Genomic DNA, 26,532 nt, shown 5'->3' on the forward strand with positions numbered 1-26,532 from the left:
TAACTGTACACGACGTTCAAAGTCGTCGCCATGCAATTCCTGATGTATAGAAATATGGGACGGGTGCAATCGATGTTGATGTAGCATTCTCAACACCGATGTTTTTGAGATTCCCGATTATCGCCCAATTTGTCTGCTACTGATGTGCGGATTAGAGCAGCTAAAACATCTACTTGGGCATCATCATTTGTTGCAGTCGTGGTTGACGTTTCACATGTGCCTGAACACTTCCTGTTTCATTAAATAACGTAACTATCCGGCGAACGATCCGGACACTTGGATGATGTCGTCCAGGATACCGAGCAGCATATGTATCACGAAGCAAATACCGTCCGCACTGGCGGAATGTTACGTGATACCACGTACTTATACGTTTGTGACTATTACAGCGCCATCTGACAGAAAGTGAAAAAAGTGGTCCAACTAAAACATTCACATTTCTTTACGTACTACACGATTATGTAATAAAAAATGGGGGTTCCTATTTTTAAAAAACGCAGTTGATATCCGTTTGACCTACGGCCGCGCCATCTAGCGAACCAACGATAGCGCCATCTGGTTTTCCCCTTCAAACTAGACGAGTTTCGTTCTTTGTAGTTTTTTCGTTTGATGCTTATTTCGTGAGATATTTGGGCCGGTCACTATCAATGGACCACCCTGTAGAGTTGTTAAAGTTGTAGGTCAGCTTCGCCGATAGCTTCAGCTGGAGTGTCATTCTCGAAGAAAGGTTTGACTTCTTCTAGAAGACATTTATTTTCGACCAACAACTTGACCACCTTCTTCTCGTCCTGTTTGAAGAGTGCTGAAGCTGTGTCACATCCAATTACAGCGTGGAAAAATATGACTAACCTTCTACGTCTACATCTGCATCGAGACTTCGCAATCCACCGTACGTCGCGTGACAGCGTGTTCCCCTTACCACTACGTCATTTACTTTCCTGTTCCACTCCCAGGGCGAGGAAAGGACGACTTTCTATATGCCTCCATATGAGCCCTAATTGCACGCATCTTATCTTCGTTATCGTTACGCGCAATGTATGTTAGAGGCAGCAGAATTGTTCTGCAGTCAGCTTCAGTTGCCTATTCTCTAAATTTTCTCAGTAGTGTTCCTCGAAAACAACGTCGCCTTTCTTCGACGGGTTCCAATTTCAGTTTCTGAAGTATATCCATAACACTAACGTGTTGTTCGGAGGTACCGGCAACAAACCTAGCAACCCACCTCAGAATTTGTTCCATATCTTCCTTTAATTGCCAAACACTCGAACAGAACTCGAAAATAGGGTGCACTACTTATTTTGTGATCGATGGTGCGCTCAAAGTTGCAGGTTCACGTGTTCATATAAGTCTGAGGTGATTTTAAATTACAACACTTTTTAAGTGAAGCTACTCAACAGAATCATTCTACCAGTAACTAGCCTAACTAGCTGAAAATACTTCAAATGTGTCCACAACAGCCCATCATCATCGGTTTATTTTGATATGATAGCTTGAGGTCATTTCCAGAACATCAAACAAGCCCTACGTCAGAAGTACAAAATGTTCTTATATATCAAACAAATATTTCTACAATTTTCAATGCGCTGACGGAAAGTTTACAATACGATCAAAACTATTGTGAGTTGGACGATTCCTCTTTGACAAAAATCTCGTTGACTCTGAAAAAGACTAATAAAGGTGTCCTGGTAGGACGGATGCGGGGGTTGTAGGGTAACACACTCACAATGAAAATAACACAGAATGGCGAATAGTAAAATATATTATTCAACTTTGGTAACGCCGGTTACAGCAATTGTAGAATGCAGGTTTCGCTGAATGAACACAAACTAGGTAATGTTCTCTCAACTAAAGTCGGAAAAAACTAAATCTTCCGTCTTGATAAGAACTACTGGCCATTAAAATTGATACACCACGAAGATGACGTGCTACAGACGCGAAATTTAACCGATAGTAAGAAGATGCTGTGATATGCAAATGATTAACTTTTCAGAGCATTCACACTAGGTTGGCGCCGATGGCGCCAATTACAACATGCTGACATGAGGAACGTTTCCAACCGATTTGTCATACACAAACAGCAGTTGACCGGCGTTGCCTGGTGAAACTTTGTTGTGATGCCTCGTGTAAGGAGGAGAAATGCGTACCATCACGACTTTGATAAAGGTCGGATTGTAGCCTATCGAGATCGCGGTTTATCGTATCGCGACATTGCTGCTCGCGTTAGTCGAGATCCAATGACTGTTAGCAGAACATGGAATCGGTGGGATCAGGAGGGTAATACGGAACGCCATGCTGGATCCCAACGGCCTCGTATCACTAGCAGTCGCGATGACAGGCATCTTATCCGCATAGCTGAAACGGATCGTGCTGCCACGTTTCGATCCCTGAGTCAACATATGGGGACGTTTGCAAGACAAGAACCATCTGCACGAACAGTTCTACGACGTTTGCAGCATCATGGACTGTCGGCTCGGAGACCATGGCTGCGGCTACCCTTGACGCGGCATCACAGACAGGGGCGCCTGCGATGGTGTACTCAACGAAGAACCTGCGTGCACGAATGGCAAAACGTCATTTTTTCGGATGAATCCAGGTTCTGTTTACAGCATCATGATGGTGGTGGTGGTGGTGGTGGTGGTTAGTTTTTAACGTCCCGTCGACAACGAGGTCATTAGAGACGGAGCGCAAGCTCGGGTTAGGGAAGGATTGGGAAGGAAATCGGCCGTGTCCTTTCAAAGGAACCATCCCGGCATTTTCCTAAAGCGATTTAGGGAAATCACAGAAAACCTAAATCAGGATGGCCGGAGACGGGATTGAACCGTCGTCCTCCCGAATGCGAGTCCAGTGCGCTAACCACTGCGCCAACATCATGATGGTCGCATCGGTGTTTGGCGACATCGCGGTGAACGCACATTGGAAGCGTGTATTCATCATCGCCATACCAGCGTATCACCCAGCGTGATGGTATGGGGTGCCATTGGTTACACGTCTCGGTCATCTCTTGTTCGCATTGATGGCACTTTGGTCAGTGGACGTTACATTTCATATGTGTTACGACCAGTGGCTCTACCCTTCATTCGATCCCTGCGAAACCCTACATTTCAGCAGGACAATGCACGACCGCTTGTTGCAGGTCCTATATGGGCCTTTCTGGAAACAGAAAATGTTCGACTGCTGCCCTGACCAGCACATTCTCCAGATCTCTCACCGACTGAAAACGTCTGGTCAATGGTGGCCGAGCAACTGGCTCATCACAATATGGCAGTCACTATTCTTAATCAACTGTGGTATCGTGTTGAAGATGCATGGGCAGCTGTACCTGTACACGCCATCCAAGCTCTGTTTGACTCAATACCCAGGCTTATCAAGGCCGTTATTACGGCCAGAGGTGGTTGTTCTGGGTACTGATTTCTCAGTATCTATGTACCCACATTGCGTGACAATGTAATTACATGTCAGTTCTAGTATAATATATTTGTCCATTGAATACCCGTTTACCATCTGTATTTCTTCTTGGTGTAGCAATTTTAATGGCCAGTAGTGTATTATTCGAAGAACAGTTCAAAAGTGACAGTAATCAGTTAAATCTCTGGGCAGGCGGTCTCTGTCCATACTCGATAATCCTATTCACTGGTCTGTTTCTACTGAAGACTAGTCAGTGCCTGTCTATCGATCACTGTATCTACCTCACGCAGCGACCTGAAGACACGACCAAAGCTCTGCAGCTACTCCCTAGCAAGACTCGGATCGATTTGCAACTTCTTCTCGTGTTCGTTTACTTAGGAGCGCGTCTTTCTTCGTGGTTGCGCTGACGCTCCATGGGGCGTAATTCTTGCGGTTGTCGTGACTGGTTTGTGCACAGCGATATTCCTGCTGCGGACGGACGACCGCGGTACTTCTGGTGCCAGATCTTCTGGTGTGGTAACTCAGTACACCGCAAAAACATACAAAATGAAAGTCACTTCAGTAATGTCCAAATATCACCACATATTATAAAAATGGATGTATGTATATGTGTTCCACATCTGCTCCTAAACCACTGGATCATTTTCAACCAAACTTGGTACACACATCCCTCACTGTCAGGCAACAATCGCTGTGGGGGTAAGAACCACCTACCCACCATAGATCAGGGAATATGACTCCATGAACAGTGATATGCGTGAAAATGTGCCACATCATGTGTTACGTTTAGATTTATTACTTCTTTACTACTTAGTCTGTTCGCAACAAAAAAATGGTTCAAATGGCTCTGAGCCCGAGGCAGGATTCGAACCTGCGACCGTAGCATGTTCGCAACATATTGCGCAGAGAGTATCTCCATACGTAGCTGAATGTACCTACACAAATTTATCAATGTACGGCATATAGGTCAAGAGATACGATGACGTAAAAACTGAGATGCGTGAAAAAAATGCTGCACCACGCACGAAGATTTAATACATTTATTCTTTACTAGTAAGACATTCCTACAGTCGAGTTAAGTTAAGGAAAACCTTCATAACTGGCAGCGCTTTTGGCAGCTTTCAGATGCGAAGTGCAGACGGCTGTAGGCGTAAAACAAAAGCCGTGGATGGACTGGTATGTGGTCCTCTCAGTCCCGACATGTTATCTGAGGAACTACTTGAACGAGTAGTAGCGTCTCAACGGTCTGGAAACCCTGAAAAACTACCAGGAGAGCTGTGTGCTGACCTCACGTCCTTTCACACACATCAAAAAAAGTTTTGCATCAACTCTGTTCCGAGAGTTCCGGAACCTGTAGAGAAAATTCGAAGAGAGATCATTTCTACCCTTTTTATTGCTCATGAAAACCACACATTGCATGTTTTACCACGATTAGCAAGACCTTTAAAGTGGTGGTCTAGACTGCTGTACAAATCGGTACCTCTTGCACTGACGCTTGCCTGTATTCGTCGTGACATACTATTCACAAGGTCATCAAGGCACTATTGGTCCAGATTGTCCCGCTCCTCAATGGCGATTGGGTTTAGACCCCTCAGAGCGGCTGGTGTGTCACGTCGTCCATAAACAGCCCTTTCCAATCTAGCCCAGGCATGTTCGATGGCGTTCATGTCTGGAGCACATGCTGGCCACTCTAATCGAGCGATGTCGTTATCCTGAAGGAAGTCATTTACAAGATGTGGACGATGGGAACGGGAATTGTCGTCCATGAAGACGAATGCTTCGCGAATATGCTGCCGATAAGGTTGCACTATCGGTCAGGGGATGCATTCACGTATCATACAGCCGTTACGGGACCTTCCATGACCACCACCAGCAGGAAACCTCCACCTTGCTGCACTCGCTGAACAGGGTGTCTAAGGTGTTTAGCCTGACCGGGTTGCCTCCAATCACGTATCCGATGATTGTTTGGTTGAAGGCATATTTGACACTCATCGGTGAAGAGAACGTGATGCCAATCCTGAGCAGTACATTCGGAACGTTGTTGGGCCCATTTGTACCGCGCTGCATGGTGTCGTGGTTGCAAAGATGGACCTCGCCTTGGACGTCTGGAGTGAAGTTGCGCATCATGCAGCCTAGTGCGCATTGTTTGAATCGTAACACGACGTCCTGTGGCTGCACAAAAAAACATTACTCAACATGGCGTTGCTGTCAGCGTTCCTCCAAGGCATAATCCGTAGGCAGCGGCCATCCACTGCAGTACTAGCCCTTGGGTGGCCTGAGCGAGGCATGTCATTGACAGTTCGTGTCTCTCTGAATCTTCTCCATGTAAGAACAACGTCTCTTTGGTTAGCTCCGAGACGCCTGGACACTTACCTCGTTAAGAGCCATTCCTGGCACAAAGTAACAATGCGGACGCGATAAAATCGCGGTATTGACCGTCTAGGCATGGTTTAACTACAGACAAAGCGAGCCGTGTACCTCTTTCGTGGTAGAATGACTGGAACTGATTGGCTGTCGGACCCGCTCCGTCTAACAAGCGCTGCTCATACATGGTTGTTTACATCTTTCGGTTGGTTTACTGACATCTCTGAACAGTCAAAGAGACTGTGTCTGTGATACAATACCCACAGTCAACGTCTATCTTCAGGGATTCTGGGAACGGGGGTGATGCGAAACTTTTTTTGATATATGTATATAGAATGCACATTTCACTGCAAGGCGGAGGATGATACAGCGGCCAGTAGACAGCCCTTAGGCCTTCACGGCATGGCAAGGAGCCCATTATACTTAACTATGTTCCGTTCCTTGCAGTTGCATCTTGACAGTGACGTAATATCCGAAATCGCCCAAAAATGGAAAATAAACAATACAATCAATATCATAAATATTGTCAGTTCAGAAGAAGTAGGTCGTTTTCATCAACGCCTCAATGACATTAATCCGAAAATTCAGTTCACCGTGGAGGAGGAGGTACGTGGCAGGCTATATTTCCTGGCTGTGTTAGTCTTCAAGAAAAAATATGGTAAGTTGATCCACACGATAAAACCTTCCTAACTTCTATCCATGTCTCTACGAGGTTGGTGTGTTATTTCTCATTTGGCAATGTTAGTAGTGATGGGTGGACCGAGTTTGTTTTTTTACTTCCATCAATTCCTTAGCCGGCCGCGGTGGTCTAGCGGTTAAGGCGCTCAGTCCGGAACCGCGCGACTGCTACGGTCGCAGGTTCGAATCCTGCCTCGGGCATGGATGTGTGTGATGTCCTTAGGTTAGTTAGGTTTAAGTAGTTCTAAGTTCTAGGGGACTGATGACCACAGCAGTTAAGTCCCATAGTGCTCAGAGCCATTTGAACCATTTTTTTTCAATTCCTTAAATCAAAAACTGAATAGTTAAATGTTATAAAACTAAATAATAAACGTGAAATGTTCTGTTATAGCCTCTTAATCCCAAAGTTCCTCTACAATGTTACTTTTGCAGTTTGATTGTCACAAAATTTCTCCTGGTAGTGCCTTCACCTCAGGATCAACGTGGGGGCCTACAGAGAGTCATATGTTCCATTTCAGTGACTATCTCACTAATCATGATACATTTTATTGACCATTTCTGTGCCATCAGCGAACTGTATCAGGCTGAGTTTCTGTCTTCAATAGGCACTTCCACCAGCAATATGCTTTTCTTACTGACTTTTCACTATGCATATTAAACATCAGTGATGTCAATAATCAGCCTCCACTTTCACGTTTCTTCAGTTTGGCTATATGTTTCCAGTGCTGACTATTATACCCTGCTTTAGTCAAAGAAAATGAAGTATTCTTCTGTCTGTATAGTTGATATAAAGGCAACTCATCTACATCGACTGATTCTTCCTTCTCACACACATTCTGAATCAAAAAGAGTCTATTATATCTTGAGTCAACCTATTTCTTGCATATAACCAATAGACGCTGCTTTCCATAGATTGCGTCATGAAACAAATTAATCTGTTCGGGAGTGCCGGCCGCGGTGGTCCGCGGTTCTAGGCGCGCAGTCCGGAACCGTGCGACTGCTACGGTTAGTTAGGTTTAAGTAGTTCTAAGTTCTAGGGAACTGATGACCACAGCAGTTGGTCCCATAGTGCTCAGAGCCATTTTTTTTGTTCGGGAGTATTTATAGATATACTTCATTCACCACATGGTATCGTAGCTCATTTTCTAAACACGAGTAGAAATTTATGTAACACCCATAAGGGCTGCATTTAATGGAGATGCAGTGTGCTTGAAAAGGATTCATCCAATTTCACCAAGGCTGATTGTAATTGTAATACTGCCACGTTTCTCAACATGTGAATTTTTGAGAAGACACCGTTTTAAAATCACAAGATAATGTATGTTGTGTGTATAGAGAGTTTATTGCTGTTTGATAATAAGACTTCAGTGTGACTCATTGTACAAGCTTTCCCCCATGAACCATGGACTTTGCCTTTGCTGTAGAGGCCTGCGTACCTCAGAAATACAGATAGCTATACTGTAGGTGCAACCACAATGGAGGAATATCTGTTGAGAGGCCAGACAAACGTGTGGTTCCTGAAGAAGGGCAGCAGCCTTTGCAGGGAGAACAGTCTGGATGATTGACTGATCTGGCCTTGCTGTTCTGGTACTGTGAATGGCTGAGAGCAAGGGGGAAACTACAGCCATAATTTTTCCCGAGGGCATGAAGCTTTACTATATTTTTAAATGATGATGGCGTTCTCTTGGGTAAAATATTCTGGAGGTAAAATAGTCCCCATATGGATCTCCGGGTGGGGATTACTCAGTAGGACGTCATTAACAAGCGATAGAAAACTGGCCTTCTAGGGATCGAGTGTGGAATGTCACATCCCTTAATTGTCAGGTATGTGAGAAATTTAAAAAAGCAAATGGATAGGTAAAAGTTAGATATAGTGGGAATTAGTGAAGTTCGGTGGCAGGAGGAGCAAGACTTCTGGTCAGGTGAAGACAGGGCTATAAAAACAAAATCCAATAGGGGTAATGCAGGAGTACATTTAATGATGATTAAAAAAAAAGAGCATGGGTAAGATACTACGAATACCAAAGTGAGTACATAACTGTAGCCAAGATAGACAAGAAGCCTACACCTACCACAGTAGTACAAGTTTGTATGCTAACAAGCTCTGCAGATGATGAAGAGACTGATGTAATGTATCATGTGATAAAAGAAGTTATTCAGATAGTTAAGTGAGACGAAAATTTAAGTCACAGGGGACTGGAATTCAATAGTACACAAAGAAAGAGAAGGAAAAGTAATAGGTAAATATGGACTTGGGGGTAAGGAATGAAAGAGGAAGCTGCCTGGTAGAATTTTGCACAGAGCATAACTTAATCACAGCTAACTCTTGGTTTGAGGATCATGGAAGAAGATTGTATACGTGGAAGTGGCCTGGGGACACTGGGAAATTTCAGGTAGATTATATAATGGTAAGACAGAGATTTAGGAGCCAGGTTTTAAATTGTAAGACATTTCCAGGGGCAGATGCCAGTAGTGGGACAAAGTTCATTCTGCTCCACTCTTCATTATTGCCAAGTGTATTCAGGATGCCGGATCCAAGATGGCGGCATTAGATGTGGCAATGTCGCAATGATGTCATGGTGTGAAGTTCAGATTTAGGCAAATGGGCTATCTCCACTAACCTAAGAAAATGACAGTGAAATATGTCACTCGGGCTACCTCCTCTAACATAAGTCATCCGACTGCTATCTCTTCCTTGGAATTTGTGGGAAAAGGATTCTGTCTGTGCTGGACTGCAGTATAGGATGGACATAATTATTTATTTTGCAACCAGTCTTTATTTAAGCAATTTGGGCAGTCGCTCCAACCACTGTGTTCACCTTAAGGTCTGGACTCCAACTGACCTAGTGCGCTGTACTGCCCCCAGAGGGCGTTGTCGTCATATGGTGGTCTGGCGGAAAATGGGAGGTAAAGGACTCAACCTGTTCTAGGCTGCTGGATGGGAAGGACTGTATTATTTATTTAGGGATGGATTCTACGTAGTATATTTATTACACTGATACAAAACACTTACTCTGGCATGCTTAGGATCAAAATACCCAGCTAACAGTCTGGCAAAGTAGTCGTCATTCATCAAAATAGTGCAGTACACTGATGTCCAGACACACAAACAACTCCTAAATTGTCAAAATAATGCTAGTCAAAGTCTCTGCATACGCGATCACAATGCTTAAACACCCAAAAATAATGCAGTGCGCAGACACTCAGTCCACATAAAAAAAAAGATTCCAGACATCGTCAACCATGACGTATCAGCAAACTGTCCGCATCAAAGGCTCCAACGTGTGCAAGCAGCGACGCCGCCACCACCGAAAACCACCGCCGGACAGACTCTCGCATTGGTGTGCTCTCAGGCCGCTGTTGCCTACAGCGAGCAGGTGCAAGTCACATCTGTTTTCGGGTATACAGTTAGAATTCTTCGAATGTTATACTGACTTCACATGTCTATGTAAATAAGATCCAACTCACCTTCTGGACGTGCACATGTTAACCCAACAACCATGGCTGAGGTGTACCTGCCGATCCAGTGCCAAGAGAAATGTTTGCATAGAAGCTCACCCTCGCAGACGCAGCTAAAATGTTCTAAATGTTATACTGACATCACAGGTCTATGTAAATAAGGGTCAAGTCTCCCCTCTGAACGCGCTATAGAAGTCTGTTGCAAAGCTTCATAGAATAGCACAGGTTGCATTCTGCCCAGTGATCCTAAAGGGACATGCGAGATGCCTCTGATCGTGTATGCGTTTACTGAGACATCACACATACCTGTCGGTCCACCGCTGGCCTAATTGCCAAGTGTGAGATGTTTGCATAGCGAGTCACTTGTGCAGCTGCAGCAAAAAAATTCTACCTCTCGGAAATGGTAAACTACTGCAGAAACAGTTAACGATCACTTTTGTAGGAGCTTTCGCGCTGTCTCAGCTTTTATGCATGGAAATTTTTCATCCTAACAGGAGCTGTTTACGAAAATATCCCAGAATAACACCGATTTCATTCTTCCTTATGGTCCTAACGAGGCACCCCATCTGTCACATGTAACCCTTCCTGGAAATCGCGACGTCCTGCTTTCAGCATGCGTCTCAGAAACGGTAAAGGTTCTCGCCACTATGTACAGGCTCCTACGTCCCAGCACAAAGAAGGTCTTGTGAATGAATAGAGCATTCTGATTGGCTCTTACTGAATTTACCCTCCAAACTGCACCACCCCCCTTTTTTTTCTGCAGACGAGACTTGCAGTAGGAACACTATTTTGTACAAATCGCCATATTGCACTTACAGTTAAAAAATGGTTCAAATGGCTCTGAGCACTATGGGACTCAACTGCTGTGGTCATCAGTCCCCTAGAACTTAGAACTACTTAAACCTAACTAACCTAAGGACATTACACACATCCATGCCCGGGGCAGGATTCGAACCTGCGACCGTAGCAGTCGCACGGTTCCGGACTGCGCGCCTAGAACCGCGAGACCACCGCGGCCGGCGCACTTACAGTTAAACCCTGAAAAAGTGATCTACAAATCATCAAATACGGAAAGACACTTGTTCAATTACACTGCTCTGCCACTTAAGATGGAAGCTTGAATATTACAGCATGAAACCGATCTCCAGCCCGGGAATATATGACCACGTACCATGTTAATGTACTAAACATACAATTCGTATCTTACGCCATACATAATCGGCGCTTTGCATCAAACATATAGCTATCGACCGCCAGACACTCGTACAAATTCCGCAAAGACAGACAGTCATCCACTTCCAACGCATGACCAGAGCGCTCTCAGAACTGTTATACAAATTCGGGCTCTTTTCCCCTCGGTGCAAAGGTGTTAGTATTTATGGTCCCAATATTCTTGCTTGCTTGCTTTCTACACCCATCTCCAGACTTTGGGATTACAAGAGCATATGTAATTTAACATGGTTTGCCAGAATATCATAACATTTATGCGATACTTTTCGATATCAAGCACACAGCAATATCGCTTGCATAGCTGTATCACTGGCGCAACTTAATTTCGAAACTGTACACTGGAAATTATTTCTCTAGAAACACGAATTCTTAGTGAGGTAGAGCGTGCTGTAAACCACTTAGTAACTGGAAACTTATTCTATCTGCGAAGACTTTTACGTGAAAACTCGAAAAAAGTAGAGGAAACTAATACTTCCGCTCACGAATACCGATGTGAATGAGGTAACAGATTCCAAATCATACCTCTAATTTACAAAATCCACTATGGAGTTTCTCATGTCTAGAGAACCAGCAAATATGTCTTCCACCCGCCTTTCAGCTCATGTGTGAAGTTGATGTTTCGAAAGTTATTCTGATCTTTTATGTATGTACTCATGTCATAATTCCTGTAACACTGATGTATATGTTTATTTCTATTCTTCTGTAAAGCCCGTTTTACTACAAATGTTATCTGTATTGTTATGTTCTTTAATGATGTATTTTGTACCTTTGTTATTGTATTCTCATGTTATGAAACTGTAATTGACACCAGTTCATCAAATTAAGTAACTTGTAAGTTACATTTCACTGCACACGTTTCTGTTGGCCATAGTATATGGACAATATGTGAGAAGTAGGGACTGTTAGTGTTTGCACGTGTGTTGACAATTCAGCAAGGGGCTGGATGACAGCATTGCTGGTTCTAAGGTCATTTCAAACAAATTTTTTATGAGTGGACTAGTGGTGGTTTATGGACTTGCTATATTCTCTGCAAGACTCTTCGATGGTGATTGTGAACCTGCACAGTCGCAACAGATGGCTGCTGGCAGTCTCTACAAGGATTACAGTGGGTCGGTACCTTTGATGACCCACCAATACCATTATTTCTGCAGTGGGTCTGCACCTTTGATGACCAACCAATACCATTATTTCTACAAGGACTGCAGTGGGTCTGCACCTGTGATGACCCACCACTACCATACTCTCTACCAGGACTACAGTGGGTCTACTCTGTGGCGACCTACCTAACAATATTCTTCAAAACTTCGACTGACTCTGCTGTTGGTTTGCTCTGTTGTGGCCCATTACCTGTCAGCATGTCAAGAGTCAGCACTGTCTTTCCGTTGGAAGGACAATACTACTTCTTCAAGACTGCATGGAAATCCACTACTTCCGTGTGTATTTTGTTTTACTGCTCAGACATTGACCAAAAACACTGCTATTTTACTGTGGTGAACGATCAGGACTGTCCTTATGGACTGTGAGAAAATTTTAGCTTTTGACTAACATTCTATCAATAAGTGTGTGAATTTGATTTCTTTGTTATCGTAATTATGAAATATTTTTTCAAATCTGTATTGGCCAGTGCCCAAAACAATTTGTAAAATTTTTTGTGGGAAGCATGGGGGCTATGTAAGTAGGCCGTTTAGGTTTTTTTATTGGTAACGCCACGTAGCGCTCTGTATGAAGATCACTGGCTGTGCTGTGTGCAGTCTGTGGCTGGTTGGCATTGTTGTAATACTCGCTATTGTAGTGTTGGGCAGTTGGCTGTTAGCGGCGCGTAGCATTGCGCAGTTGGAGGTGACCGCCAGCAGTGGTGGATGTGGGGAGAGAGATGGCGGAGTTTTGAAATTTGTAAGACTGGATGTCATGAACTGCTATATATATTATGACTATTAAGCTAAATACATTGTTTGTTCTCTATCAAAATGTTTCATTTGCTAACTATGCCTATCAGTAGTTAGTGCCTTCAGTAGTTTGAATCTTTTATTTAGTTGGCAGTAGTGGCGCTCGCTGTATTGCAGTAGTTCGAGTAACGGAGATTTTTGGTGAGGTAAGTGATTTGTGAAAGGTATAGGTTAATGTTAGTCAGGGCCATTCTTTTGTAGGGATTATTGAAAGTCAGATTGCGTTGCGCTAAAAAATATTGTGTGTTAGTTTAAGCACAGTCATGTGTAATTTTTCTAAGGGGACGTTTCACTCCACAACCTCCCATCCTCACAGAGGTAGACTGTAAACTATGCACTATGCCCGAGGTTCCAGAAATATGTAGAGAGCTGTCTGGTATACTTTAATGATGTATATGTTCAAGATTAACAATGAATGGACGTATTGCACAGTCATTTATCTAAATGCAATAATACAAAGTAGAGAATGCATGGTTTAGCAATGATACTGAAATTGGGCAACACACTGTCGCATCATAGGTTGGTGTTGAAATTACTATAAAACTGCTGAAATTGTTCGCACTATTAACTGTGATGCTTATTATTACAGTACATGGACAGTGTCTTTTCCAGCCCATCCATCATCCAATGGTACGGTGTTGGTTACCACATAATGATTAACTGACATCGCTTGTTTCAGATGGAGAAAGAGTTTTAGTAGTTTGGGGACGCACCACAATGCAGTAGCAAAATCCTCACCCTACTCCCAGTTCCTCTACTGTCTTTTATATTGCCTCATCTTGCAGGAGCAGGCTTCATTTGGCACTGACCTTACACACCGTACACTGTTGGTGGACCTATGACAACATGTTCCCATTTCGACCGAATGGTCAGAACATGATCCTGTCGCACTAACTCACATCACTCTGTATCTACACAGGTTGCAGAAGGTGGTAGATACAGCTCTCTCCGACTTCTGCTCGGTTCTGACTTAAATTGGAACGATCACACCCGCAAAGGTGCAGAAATAGCAGCAGTTGAAGAGGCATAGGGATTATCTAAAATTTTACTATAGTAGACAGGTTCGAAAATGGTGACTCGTTTCGAAATATGAGAGTACCAGAAATAGGATTCACTAGTGGCTGTAATCATAAAGGACTTCTCTACAGGATACAATGCAGGTATGTGGTTGAATGGAAAGACTTGATTCCAACTCATAGACATCAATCAGCACACCATCTACAGTTTGTGATCCTTCTCAATCAACCATCACCTATAACTCAGTGGATATATCACCGAACCTCTGACGTGGCATAAAGAGAGAATGTGTTACAAGTACTGAAGAAATATCTAGCGGCGGCATGAGGGAGGTGTAAATACCAGTTTCATACCACATTATTTAGCCAAATCAGTTTCTAAATTCGGTACTGTTATGATGAGGTTGCACCATCGACGATATGTAACTGCACTGTTGGTATGATAATATACACTGCAGCGTTCATTGTCTATATTCAGTGTCGCAGTATTTGTCTGGAAGAAAACCACGTCATGCAGAGGTATCGCCATACCTAGATTTATAAAGCCAGTATAGCTTTTAACATGGATACTTGTGTCAAAATTTAGAACCAAGACCGACTGTGGCAGTAACATACAGTAGTTTTGGGGTCGTGTTTTTTAACATCTGGCGGTTTGAAAGACGATTACGTGTGTCTTTCTAAGACAGAGTGGTACCACTCACAAAAAAAACTTATGAGACATGTCCATTCATCGCTGATTTTCGGTCAGTATTATTTCGTATAGCGAGCAATCGGTTAGTGGTGGAGTATTATACTTAGTAGTAGCTGCTGCGTGAGAGGTTCACCTTGAGCATCAAGCTTATAAAGTATGTGTGTGTCTTCTGACATGTGCAAACGAAATGACGATATCCAGACATAAGGAAGGTATGGATGTGACGTGTAATACTGTGATAGCAAAAGGGAAAGTATGTTAAGTCATAAGAATGGTACAGATATTCCTATTTACAGAGCCACAGCCATCAGGAGGGTGTATTTCCGATACTTCGGTCATTGTCTAATGTTGTCCAGTTGAGACCGCGATCGTAATATTTAATTGTACATATGGTTCAAATGGCTCTGAGCACTATGGGACTTAAGGTCTGAGGTCATCAATCTCCTAGAACTTAGAACTACTTAAACCTAACTAACCATAGGACATCACACACATCCATACCTGAGGCAGGATTCGTACCTGCGACCGTAGCGGTCGCACGGTTCCAGACAATATTTAATTGTAAGTACAGTGATAAAATATATATGTGGCCACCTTCCAAGGATGACTGTGTCTGCGCCAGTGGCTTGTGACAGGAATGACTCACATTCCCGGCTAACAGTAAGAGCTGCCCAAATGGAGAGACCTGTTGGGATGCAGGAATGTAGGTGACTTAACCATGTCGTGCTCTAGACGGCCGAATCGCGAACTAACACCTAGTATGTGTTGGACAGCTTTCGTGATCGCGTGGAAACTTCAGAAGAGTCAATGTGGACGTATGTTTGTGCTGGACAATTATTCCCACACATGCAAATTATCCGATTGACTGCTTCTGCACATTCCGCTCCTTTATTTGGTTGAGAGGACATCAATTGTGGTGTGCGCATGTAGCAGGTGAAAGACGGCTGGAAGGCACATTTGCTGGTTCTCTAGACATGAGAAACACCTTAGTGGATTTTGTAAATTATAGGGACGATTTGGAATCTATTACCTCACCGACATCGGTATTCGTGAGCGGAAGTATCAGTTTCCTCTATTTTTTTTTTTGCGAGTATTCACGTAAAGGTCTTCGCAGACAAGATAAGTTTCCAGTGACTCAGTGGTTTACAGGACGCTCCAGCTCGCTAAGAATTCGGGTTTCTAGAGAAATAATTTCTAGTGTATACTTTCGAAATTAAGTTGCGCCAGTGATACAGCTATGCAAGCGATATTGCTATGTGCTTGATATCGAAAAGTATCGCATTGATGGTATGATATTCTGGAAAACCATGTGAAATTACATGTTGTTGTTGTTTTTGTGGTCTTCAGTCCAGAGACTGGTCTGATGCAGCTCTCCATGGTACTCTATCATGTGAAAGGTTCTTTATCTCCCAGTACCTACTGCAACCTACATCCTTCTGAATCTGTTTAGTGTATTCATTTCTTGGTCTCCCTCTGCGATTTTTACCCTCCACGCTGCCCTCCAATATTAAATTGGAGATCCCTTGATGCCTCAGAACATGTTCTATCAACCGATCCCTTCTTCTAGTCAAGTTGTGCCACAAATTTCTCTTCTCTCCAGTTCTATTCAATACCTCCTCATTAGTTATATGATCTACCCATCTAATCTTTAGCATTCTTCAGTAGCACCACATTTCGAAAGCTTCTGTTCTCTTCTTGTCCAAACTATTTATCGTCCACGTTTCACTTCCACACATGGCTACACTCCATACAAATACTTTCAGAAACGACTTCCTGACACTTAAATCTATACTCGATGTTAACAAATTTCTCTTCTTCAGAAACGCTTTCCTTGACATTGCCAGTCTACATTTTGTATCCTCTCTACTGCGGCCATCATCAGTTATTTTGCTCCCCAAATAGCAATACTCATTTACTACTTTAAGCGTCTCATTTCCTAATCTAATTCCCGCAGTATCACCCGAATTAATTCGACTACATTCCATTATTCTCGTTCTTCTTTTGTCGATGTTCATCTTCTATCCTCCTTTCAAGACCATGTCCATTCCATTCAGCTGTTCTTCCAAGTCCTTTCCTGCCTCTGACAGCATTACAATGTCATCAGCTTACCTTAAAGTTTTTATTTCTTCTCCATGGATTTTAATTCCTACTCCGAATTTTTCTTTTGTTTCCTTTACTGTTTGCTCAATATACAGATTGAATGACATCAGGGAGAGGCTACAACCCTGCCCCCCTCCCTTCCCAACCACTGCTTCCCTTTCATGTTCCTCGACTCTTATAACTGCCATCTGGTTTCTTTAAAAATTGTAAATAGCCTTTCGCTCCCTGTATTTTACCCCTGCCACCTTTAGAATTTGAATGACAGTATTCCAGTCAACATTGTCAAAAGCTTTCGCTAAGTCTACAAATACTAGAAACGTTCCATTCCTTAATCTAAGTCGTAGGATCAGTATTGCCTCACGTGCTCCACCATTCCTACGGAATCCAAACGGATCGACCCCAAGGTTGGCTTCTATCTATTCTTCCATTCGACTGTAATGTATTCGTGCTAGTATTTTGTAGCCATGACTTATTAAACTGATAGTTCGGTTATTTTCACATCTGTTGACACCTCCTTTCTTTGGAATTGGAATTACTATATTCTTCATGAAATCTGAAGGTATTTCACATACCTGATTGATTTTGCTCACCAGACGGTAGAGTTTTTTCATGGCTGTCTCTCCCGAGGTTATCAGTAGTTCTATTGAAATGTTGCCTAGTCCCAGGGCCTTTGTTTGATATAGGCCTTCCAGTACTCTGTCAAATTCTTCACACAGTATCATATCCCCCATTTCATCTTAATCTACGTCTTTTTCCATTTCCATAATTATGTCCTGAAGTACATCGCCCTTGTATAGTCCCTCTATATACTCCTTCCACCTTTCTTCTTTCCCTTCTTTGTTTAGGACTGGTTTGCCGTCTGCGCTGTTGATATTCATACAGATGGTTGACTTTTGTCCAAAGGTCTCTTTAATTTTCCTCTAGGCAGTATCTATCTTACTCCTAGTGAGATAAACTGTCCTCTAGCCATCCCTGCTTAGTCATTTTGCACTACTTGTCGATTTCATTTTTGAGACGTTTGTATTCATTTTTGCCTGCCTTATTTACTGCAATTTTATATTTTCTCCTCTCATCAATTAAATTCAAAATCTCTTCTGTTAACCAACGATTTCTATTAGCCCTCGTCTTTTTACCTACTTGATCCCCTGCTACTTTCACTATTTCGTCTCTCAAAGCTACCCACTCTTCTTCTACTGTATTTCTTTCCCCCATTCTTGTCAATCATTGCCTAATGCTCTCGCTGAAGCTCTCTAGAACCTCTGGTTCTTTCAGTTTATCCAGGTCCCATCTCAACAAATTCCCATCTTTTTGCAGTTTCTTCAGTTTTAATCTGCAGTTCAGAACCAATATATTGTGGTCAGAGTCCACATCTGACCCTGGAAAAGTCATACAATTTAAAACCTGGTTCCTGAATCTCTGTCTTACCATTATACAATCTCTCTGAAACCTGTCATATGCTCTTGTAATCCCAGAGTCTGGAGATGGATGTAGAAAGCAATCAAGCAAGCAGTTTTGGGCCATAAACACTAACACTTTTGTACAGAGGGGAAAAGAGCCCGAATTTGTATAACAGTTCTGAGAGTGACTTCAGTTCGCTGGGGGGGGGGGGGGGGGGGGCTCTGGTCATGCGTTGGAAGTGGATGACTTGTGACTGTTGGCTGTGGTGGATGAGTGTCCGACTTTGAGGGAAACATCTAGTGCTCAAGGAGTATATACAGTGCATTGCCCATGCTGTCTGTCTTTGCGGAATTTGTACGAGTGTCTGTCGGTCGATAGCTATATGTTTGATGCAAGAGCGCCGATTTTGTACGGAGTAGGATACGAATTGTATGTTTACTACATCAACATGGTACATGGTCATGTATTCCCGGGCTGGAGATCGGTTTCATGCTGTAATATTCAAGCTTCCATCCTCAGTGGCAGAGCAGTGTAATTGAGCAAGTATCTTTCCGTATTTGACGATTTGTAGACCACTTTTTCAGGGTTTAACTGTCAGTGCAATATGATGATCTGTACAAAATATTTTTCCTAGTGAAAGTCTCGTCTGCAGAAAAAAAATGGCGGACGGTGCTCCCCCACCACAAGCAGCAGCAGTTTGGAGAGTAAATTCAGTAAGAGCCAATCAGAATGCACTATTCATTCACGAGACCTTCTTTGTGCTGGGACGTAGGAGCCTGTACATAGTGGCGAGAACGTTTGCCATTTCTGAGACGCATGTTGAAAGCATGACGTCGCGATTTTCAGGAAGGGTAACATGTGACAGATGGAGTGCTTGGTTAGGACCATAAGGAAGAATGAAATCCGTGTTATTCTGGGATATTTTCGTAAACAGCTCCTGTTAGGACGAGAATTTCCATACAGATACGCTGAGACACCACGAAAGTGCCTACATAGGAGACTGTTAACTATTTCTGCAGCACTTTATCAATTCCGAGTAGGGACTGGTAAGTAATGGACAGGTTGTCCCATTAGGATCACGAGGGAGAATGCGGTCGGCTTTATTCTGGGCTATTTTTGTGAACAGGTCCTGTTAGGACCGGAATTTTCACCCAGACAAGCTGAGACATCACGAGAGCTCCTACAAAAGCGTTCGTTAACTATTTCTGCAGCACTTTACTATTTCCGAGAGGTAGACTTGACGTCAGTATAACACTCGAATAACTCTAACTGTATACCCGAAAATAGAGGTGACTTTCACCTGCTGGCTGTAGGCAACAGCGGCCTGAGAGCAATGGCTCCTGTCCCTACGTTTGTCTGTCCTACAGTGGCTTGCGACGGCGTCAGCACATGCAGCCATTGGAGCCTTTGTTGGGGACAGTTCGCTGATACGTCGCGGTTGACGATAGTCGAAAGCGTTTTTTTTTTTTTTTTTACGTTCACTGAGTGTTTGTGCACTGCATTTTTTTCGGCTGTTTAAGCGTTGTGAAGGTGTTTGCAGAGCCTTCGACATGCATTATTTTGACAATTTACGGGTTGTTTGTGTGTGCAGTGTACTGCATTATTTTGGTGACTACAAGCATTTTTCAGGTCTGTAGGCTGTGTATTGTGTCCACTATTACGTCGGATAGAGTGTTTCGTATCAGTGTAATAAATATACTATGTCTAATCCATCCCTAAATATATTTTTCCAATATAAATAAAGTGCAGTCATCCCTATCCAGCAACCCAGCACAGGCTGAGTCCTTTTGCTACCAGTTCTAGGGAAGACGTGGAAATCAGATGACTTAGGTTAGTAGAGGTAGCCTAAGTGACCTATTATCCCAACAGTCGACTGAAAGAGCATAAAAATCTTTGTCGACTTGGAAAAATAGAAAATTCAGCTGTAGCGGAACATGCTCTTCAACCAGGCAACCACCAAGTGAAGTTTTCGGATACCGAAGTTTTATCTACAACGTTAAATTACTATCCACGGTTATATAGAGAAGCTATTGAAATTTATAAACATCGCGATAATTTTAATAGGAAAGAGGAAGCTATGAAACTTAGCGATATATGGACAGTGGCTCTACAAAATTGCTAACAATTTTTATCTTTGACAAGGTGGTAATCGATAGTCAACCTTATCTTTGCTATGGATTATCACTGCTCATCACGTGTCTCCGGAACCACGCCCCCCTTTCTCACAACATATAAGTCGCTCTCAGACACCCGACCAGTCAGTCGGCAAGACTCAGCGGAGGAGCGCCTCTGAGGAAGTCCAGCGCAGTCCTGGACGAAACGTAAGGAGCAGAAAAGTTCTTGGACCACGACCTCACATCCCGGAAAGTATATCAACAGCCAGCATGTAGAGAGTTCCAGAGAGAGCATTAGGGAACAATCGACAAATACAGGGGAAAGAAATACAGTAGAAGAAGAATGGGTAGCTTTGAGAGACGAAATAGTGAAGGAAGCAGAGGTTCAAGCAGGTAAAAAGACGAGAAGAAATTCTTGTGTAACAGAAGAGATTTTGAATTTAATTGATGAAAGGAGCAAATATAAAAATGCAGTTAATGAATTAGGCCAAAAGTAATACAAACGTCTCAAAAATGCAATCGATAGGAAGTGCAAAATGGCTAAGAAGGATGGCTAAAGGACAAACGTAAGCATGTAGAGGCATATATCACTAGGGGTAAGATAGATACTGCCTAGAGGAAAATTAAAGAGACCTTTGGACAAAAGTCAACCACCTGCATGAATATCAAGAGCGCAAATGGCAAACCAGTCCTAAACAAAGAAGGGAAAGCAGAAAGGTAGAAGGAGTATATAAAGGGACTATACAAGGGCGATGTACTTCAGGACATAATTATGGAAATGGAAAAAGACGTAGATTAAGATGAAATGGGGGATATGATACTGTGTGAAGAATTTGACAGAGTACTGGAAGGCCTATGTCAAAAAAAGGCCCTGGGACTAGGCAACATTTCAATAGAACTACTGATAACCTCGGGAGAGACAGCCATGAAAAAACTCTACCGTCTGGTGAGCAAAATCAATCAGGTATGTGAAATACCTTCAGATTTCATGAAGAATATAGTAATTCCAATTCCAAAGAAAGAAGGTGTCAACAGATGTGAAAATTACCGAACTATCAGTTTAATAAGTCATGGCTACAAAATACTTGCACGAATACATTACAGTCGAATGGAAAAATAGATAGAAGCCAACCTTGGGGACGATCCGTTTGGATTCCGTAGGAATGGTGGAGCACGTGAGGCAATACTGATCCTACGACTTAGATTAAGGAATGGAACGTTTCTAGTATTTGTAGACGTAGAGAAAGCTTTTGACAATGTTGACTGGAATACTCTCATTCAAATTCTAAAGGTGGCAGGGGTAAAATACAGGGAGCGAAAGGCTATTTACAATTTTTAAAGAAACCAGATGGCAGCACAACTTGACTAGAAGAAGGGATCGGTTGATAGAACATGTTCTGAGGCATCATGGGATCACCAATGTAGTGTTGGAGGGCAGCATGGAGGGTAAAAACCGTAGAGGGAGACCAAGAATGAATATACTAAGAAGATTGAGAAGGATGTAGGTTGCAGTAGGTGCCGGGAAAATAAAGAAGCTCTCACAGGATAGAGTAGCATGGACAGCTGTATCAAACCGGTTTCTGGACTGAAGACCACAACAACAACATTGTAACAAAATGGCTCCAAGCACTATGGGACATAAAATTTGAGGTCATTAGTCCCCTACACTTAGAACTACTTAAACCTAACTAACCTACAGATATCACACACATCCATGCCCGAGGCAGGATTCGAACCTGCGATCGTAGCAGCAGCGTGGTTCCGGACTGAAGCGCCTAGAACCGCTCGGTCACAACGGCCGACCAACAAGATTGTACAGGTTATTATAAATATCATCTTACGTATTTTCTCTTAATGGAGTCAGGGCAAGGTGGATTCGTGCCAGACCCTAACAATACCTGGTAATGAAGATAACTTCTTTACCAAATACAAGTTTCTTTCAGAGGCTAATGGATCGTATCGCGTAATGAAGAATTAAATTTTTAACTGAATACTTTATACAACGATAACTGTGCCGATATTCTTATTGTACGAAATGGTTTTGAAAAGTAGAATTAATGAATCTTTTGTCTTTTATATCTGTTAAAAGCCACGGCTAATTTTTCTCAGGGTACTATCACCAACAATAGCATACATATCCCAATGTGAAGACATCAGTCCTACTCACGATGGATTAAAGATACTTTTTTGATATTACGCGATAATACATTCAAACAATGTTTAGCCGTTTTTTCTGTGGGGCTGGATGCTCCAAGGTGGCTGCCTATGTGCACTGACAGCATACGCATTCATTTATATTGTTATAAATAAAAAAAACTGTACCTTTGGCGTATATGAATTGAATAATAATACAAGACACCGTTGTCACACTATTAATATTATTCTTTTTATACTTTTAGTATTATATGACTGTTGGAAGAACTTACATAATTTTTGTCATTAATGGCGTCGCTTCAATAGAGAGCCTACACAAAAATGACCAGAACAATATTTAATTATTAGGCACTGAATCATATACAGGATAGGTACTTGCAACTGACAAAAACACACTATACAAGTTGCTGTCCATCTCTAGGTCAGAATGAACTGAAGACCTCGGATGTAAATAGTGGTAATGGACAGTCGACAAGAAACAGTGTTATCGAATGTAAAACATGAAATGGGTGTGTTTTATTCGTATTTGTTGACAGTTGGACGATAAACAGAGAAATGGCAACTCTATTTCTAATTTAGGATTCTTACTAATGGCAACTTTTTCTCAGGATGTGTGCGTGTAAACAGTGACAAGACCCGAAAACATGACTTTTGATAGCGTAACATGTGCAATGTTCATGCCGGCATAATGCGTTTCAGGGACGATCTGCACAATACGAGGATTTTGTGGATATTTACAGCTAAGATAAAGATACTGAAGGTATTTCTCAATGGAAATACGCTTCTAAAGTTGTTGCTCATCAGGTAAATGTGAATAATTCCTTACGCAAGTAGAGTGTGTTAAGATGTCTCTCTTACCGTTTTTGACGTAAATTTGCGTGACGGGGTGATGGCGTAAATGTTAAGGGACATCCTTAATACCATAGATTACTTTTTGAAGTTGTTTACTTCATTATTTCAAAACCCGGTAACGGAAATCTTTGTCTCCCAGCAAGTAAACAGTGGTAAGCCAATGTTAGAGGGATCTGTCGTATCCCTCTCATATCGTTTTGCTTTTCTAAACTCTTCATGGACTCTCGTCACTTCATAAATGTTGAGTAAAATAACCAGTGTCTCAAAAAAGTGTGCCATTGCTTTCTTTAGGTTTGCATGTTTGGTAGGAGTCGATTCTGATCCCAATTTTTAAGAAGGGCGACAAAATGGATTGTAGTAATTATAGAGGGATATCGCTATTACCAGTATGTTCCAAAATTTTTTAGAATATTCTGCTAAGCAGGCTTATATTATATGCAGATGAAATTGTGGGGAATTATCAAGCTGGCTTTCGGAGGAACATAATCTTTTCATAGATTTTACAAAAGCACATGATTCAGTATTGAAATCAAAATTGTACAGAATTCTTTTGGAACCTGGAATACCAAAGAAGTATGTTAGACTTACAGAAGCGAGTTTGAAAAACACAAAAGGTAGAGTACGCGTGAGGAAATTGGAGTCAGAAGAATTTGTAATAAAGAACGGACTTAAGCAGGGAGATGCCCTGTCTCCACTACTTTTTAATTTAATCCTAGAGTACATTGTAGGAATGGCAGCAGATAATTCAGAGGGTGTGGAGTTAAATGGAAATATTAAGATATTAGAATATGCAGATGATGGTTCAAATGGCTCTGAGCACTATGCGACTTAACTTCTGAGGTCATCAGTCGTCTAGAACTTAGAACTAATTAAACCTAACTAACCTAAGGACATCACACACATCCATGCCAGAGCCAGGATTCAAACCTGCGACCGTAGAGGTCGCTCGGTTCCAGACTGTAGCGCCCACAACCGCACGGCCACTCCGACCGGCTATGCAGATGATCTAAACATCATTAGCGATAGGAAAAAATCTGTAACAGCAAATGCGAATGCGTTAATCAAGGCTAGTGAAGATGTAGGTCTAAAGATAAGTGAAGACAAAACTAAATACCTGGTTACTACTAGAATGCCAACAGCAGTAGATCAGGAAATGTTAAGAGTTGGAGACATGCAGTTTGAAAAAGTGAACATATTTAAGTATCTAGGCGTAGACATCACTTCGAGAAATGAGATTGAATCCGAAGAAGAGATTACGGGCGGGAAATGCGTGCTACTTATCAATGAATAGATTACTTACATCACGGATATTGTCTAGGAATTTAAAGATTAGAATATACGAAACTATTATTCTGCCAGTTATGCTGTATGGGTGTGAGACTTGGACTCTCACTGTGAAAAATGAAAAGCTGTTTCGAGTATTTGAAAACCAAATTTTGAGGAAAATTTTCGGAGCAAAAAGGGATGACATTAGCGGACAGTGGCGAAAACTGCTTAACGAAGAGGTTCACGAACTGTATTCAAGCCCTGATATATTCAGTATTATTAAATCGCGTAGGCTGCGATGGGCGGGTCACGTAGATCGAATGGATGAGGGCAGGGCAGCGCGCAGAGTACTGGTAGGGCACTTAGAGGGAAACCGTCCTGTGAGGAGACCGAGGCGTAGATGGAAGGACGATGTGAAGGCTGATTTGAGGAGCCTAGGTATTGAAGTGAATGGAAGGAAAAAGCCCAAGACAGGGACAGATGCCGAAAATACGTTGCTGCAGTAATGGACTCTCGAATCCGGTATGACCAGTGAGTGTGTGTGCGTGTGTGTGTGTGTGTGTGTGGTAAACGATAATCTGGGTCCGTACTCCTTACTTTCTAATGCAACTAATATGAAGAAACACAGTCTCGCAAAAGACGACAAAGAGGCAGATTAATAAAAGGAACAAGGGAAGTTGCTCATACTTACAATTTGACCGAGACATCAGACTGTCGTAATTAAAAGTCAGTTAAGGTTGGTTTCGTCCAGTAATTTCAATGTGAACAGAGGAGAAACAGTTGCAGTCACCCACTTAATGAGCTCTTATTGATAGATAGGCAAATTGAAACACCTCTTAAGAGATCAGGAAACAAGCAAGTCAGGTGCTACTGAAAAAGGAGTTTTCCGTTCTTCAGTTTCAACATTTTGTTGACACGAAACAGCAACTTTATTTAAATTCCCTAAAGCGTTTATAGATGGTTCTTTCAACATTCGCAGTATTTATTATGCGACTAACTTCGAACACTTGCAGGTTCATTTTCAAGCCTGGCCTACTGAGGTTACAAAAACAGTGCATAGTTGTCAGTGAACAGTGAATACAAAAGTGGTATTATGATAAAAAGTTCAGATGTACTCGAAATTTATCATTTAGATACAAATGTACCTGTACTGACAGTGCATGATCATAATAATAAACACTGAGTGGCAACATATGCTCTGTAAATGTTTGCAAGATGAATGCCAGAATCCACATATGCCTGTTACCAAGTCACAATCAATTGGAGATCAATATAACCAACAACACCAGGAAATTTTCGATGGCACTAGCGTCGCACCTCACGCACAAGCGTACGTTGGCACCCAATGGGCGTGTCGCGTTTTAAAAATAGGGATGCTTCTAAGCACCTTTATGAAACCTTCCGTTTCAATTTTAACTGTTGAATTAATGGCTAAAATAGTGAATGGTGATCTCACAACGAATAAACAGGAAAGTACTGAGCACTATATGAGACATAGCACGATAGTGCTTTGTAGTGGATATTGCATCATTTGAGTGTAATATCACTTTTGTATCCACTGTTCACCGACAACTATGTACTGTTTCTGTAGCCTCAGTAGGCCAGGCTTGAAAATGAACCTGTAAGGGCTCGACACTAGTCACCCAATAAATACTGCAACTGTTGACAGAACCACCAATAAACGCTTTAAGGAATTTAAGAAAAGTTGCTGTACCCTGTCAACGAATTGTTGAGGAACGCGCATGCCTACTTGAGGAACAACATACACTTAACTAGAACAAGTGCGAAAATCCAATACAGCCGCAGTTGCATGGAGGTTGATGTCACGCCATATATGCCAAGGAAACTATACACAAGTTCGA

Source organism: Schistocerca gregaria, chromosome 6 (assembly GCF_023897955.1).
Source record: "Schistocerca gregaria isolate iqSchGreg1 chromosome 6, iqSchGreg1.2, whole genome shotgun sequence".
Classification (NCBI taxonomy): domain Eukaryota; kingdom Metazoa; phylum Arthropoda; class Insecta; order Orthoptera; family Acrididae; genus Schistocerca; species Schistocerca gregaria.